Below are 3037 nucleotides of genomic sequence, written 5' to 3'. Positions count from 1 at the left end.
TCAGGGCTCCCACAATAGCTGAAAAAGCCAAGCATGTCTTTTCATGAGCCAAGTTAGAAGCTGAAGCAGAAAGAAGCTCCTTACCCAGGAGTTTCTGCCTAGGGGGAGTGTGCAAGGAACTGCCAAAAGAGTGGGTGGATGGGGGAAGGTTTCGGGGGGATCCTGGAATGAGCTCATAACTTGGCAATAGAAAACCAATATTTGTGAGAAGTCCAGCTTGCTATTGAAATAATTATTGGCATTTTTACTCTCTCTCTCTCTCTCTCTCTCGCTCTCTCTCGCTCTCTCTCTCTCTCTCTTTCACACACACACACACTCCTGACTTTGATAATAGAGAAACAGTAAACCATTCTGAAGTGCAGTCGTACTTGTTGCATTTTCTAGTTTTATATTTTTAAAAAGGTATTTCTTTAAAAAATGTGGACAATATTTATTTTTACTTTTCTTGAATCAGTTTGAATGCAAATTAAGGTTGCTTGTCTCTGGTGCATTACTGCTCCAGCCAAGGCACATTTTCCAGGGTTGCACTGATGGGAAGGGAGCTCTGGAGACCCGGAGCCTGGGGCAGGAAGTCCAAGAGTCCCAATTCAGCCCAAGTCCAATGATGTTGCCACATGTATTGAATTAATATGCTGAAAATCACTCTGGATAGAATTACTGATGCAGGGTAGTAATGTTTGTAGGAGAGCTCTTTCTTTCCCGGGCAATTTCTGATAGAGAACTCTCATTTATTTGAGACTATGGAATAGAAGTGAGGATTTTTATAGCTCAGGAACAAATTTTATCATCCATTCCACATCTTGCCTCTGACTCGTGGAACTGAACCTTCCCAAAATAGCAAGAACTATGCCTTGTGTTTAAACTCTTCATATGATTGTACTACCAGCATATCTCATTGAATCACTAATATTTTCCATTGAGGTAGATATTATTCTTATCCTTATTTTGCATATATGGGTACTTAGGTTCAGAGAATAACTTGCACAAGGTCACCCAGCTTAAAAGTGGCAGAAAGGACTTCTCACAAATACAGGTTTTCTGTTGCCAGACCATGAGCTCTTTCCAGGATCCCCTCCTCAATCTTTCCTCTATCCACCCACTTCTTTTGGCAGTTCCTTGTACATTCTTCCCAGGCAGAAACTCCTGAGTAAGGAGCTGCTGTCTGCTGAAGCTTCTAACTTGACTGTTGGAAACAAATGCTTGGTTTTCTCAGATATTGTGAGAGCTCCCACCTACCAGATCCACTGATGGAGTCTGAGGAGCCATTTTGCTGGCTTAACTAGATGCTATCATCATAACACACTCACTAATTTGCCTCTGGAGTCCCCTAACAGCCAGTTCAGTGGAACACAGGGGCTGCCTTCCTTTTATCTTTTTAATTTTTATAAAGCAAAATGCATAAACAGGAGAGAACGAAACTTAGATCTGCTTTTGAAATGCCTCCCAGTCTTCCCTGGCTTATTCCTGTACCTGGCAATTCTTGGCTAAGGCAGAGTCGTGATGTCTTACTCGAGATAGACAATTAAAATAATAGCTTGATGAGACTGGGCGTGGTGGCTCAGGCCTGTAATCCCAGCACTTTGGGAGGCTGAGGTGGGTAGATCACAAGGTGAGGAGTTCGAGACCAGCCTGACCCCCATGGTGAAACCCCATCTCTACTAAAAATACAAAGACTAGCTGGGCGTGGTGGCAGGTACCTGTAATCCCATCTACTCAGGAGGCTGAGACTGGAGAATTGCTTGAACCTGGGAGGTGGAGGTTGCAGTGAGCTGAGATTGCGCCATTGCAATCCAGCCTGGACAACAGAATGAGACTCCCTCTCAAAATAAATTAAATAATACCTTGATGAAATATCAAAAGTGCAGTGTTGGAACCAGGTTTCAGGAGGCTGAGACCCGATGCATGTGTCCTCCTGCCTCTACCATCCTGTGCCCCAGATGACAACATCTGCATTTGACATTATGGCCCTCAACATCCCATCAGGCCATACTGCCTTGTCATGTCAGCACACTGCCCATGATTTTATTCCTCCTGGTTCCTCTACCTTCTCGCTGCTGTCAACCCTTCATTTCCTTCTGTTTCCTTTTACTCTCTTATTTCTCTCCTATAATAGTAGTCTGCAAAAATGGCCAAGATTCCTCACTCCTCCCTGTGCTTTCCAAGCTTTTCCATGGAAAGTTAGAATCTATTTCCCCTCCCCTTGAATCTTGGCTGTCCTGTGGCTTTCTCTGGTTATAGAATATGGCAAAAGTGATCTTGTGCCAGTTCTGAGCCCAGGCCTGAAGAGGCCTTGCATGTTTCTGTTCATTGTCTTGGAAACATTCTGAGCCTCTGTGTCAACAACCCCAGGCTATCCAGCTGGATGACAAGGACTATATGGCCCCGTCACCTTTGGCACCCTAGTTGAGCCAGTCATTTCCTCAAAGCAGAGCTAGTAATTGACTGGCAGCCAACTACAGATTCAGGAATGTGCCCAGCCAAGACCAGAAAAACCATCCAACTGGGCCAATTCTGTCAACTTGTAGAATTGTGAGTTAATTGGTATTATCTTAAGCTACTAAGTTTGAATGTTTCTTATGCGGCAATGGCTAAATTCATACACCTCCCTTTCAGACTTTTCCAAGTCTTCCTCTAGAACCATTTAGAACCCCTAGAACAAGCTAGCTTGGTTTTCCAGCTCCAAGGATGCCCGCAGAAACCATAACTGTCATAGCCATGGGATCGGCTTCTCTTCCTAGTCTTTCTCCAGCCACGTGGTCCAAAGGGAGAGCTGCCATCCTCTTATCCACTTCATCCCCAGCCGAGGCCAGAGATGAGCATATGGCTCCATCTGGACAAAATCCGAGTGCTTTATTCCCAGACAACAATTAGTTCAATGTGAGGGAGGGCACACAAATCAAACCAGAGCAATCAGAGTCCTTCCTGGGACTTTACAACTGGAGAAATGAAAGAAAGTAGAAAAGAGACAGCAAAGATGTCAGCCTGAGTTACCATTGCCCAATTCCCTTGACGAATGGAGAACCTGGGCTAGGCGAAT

Source organism: Colobus angolensis, unplaced genomic scaffold, assembly GCF_000951035.1.
Source record: "Colobus angolensis palliatus isolate OR3802 unplaced genomic scaffold, Cang.pa_1.0 Scaffold173, whole genome shotgun sequence".
NCBI lineage: Eukaryota > Metazoa > Chordata > Mammalia > Primates > Cercopithecidae > Colobus > Colobus angolensis.
The sequence above is the reverse complement of the archived record's forward strand: the minus strand, read 5'-3'. Positions refer to the sequence as shown.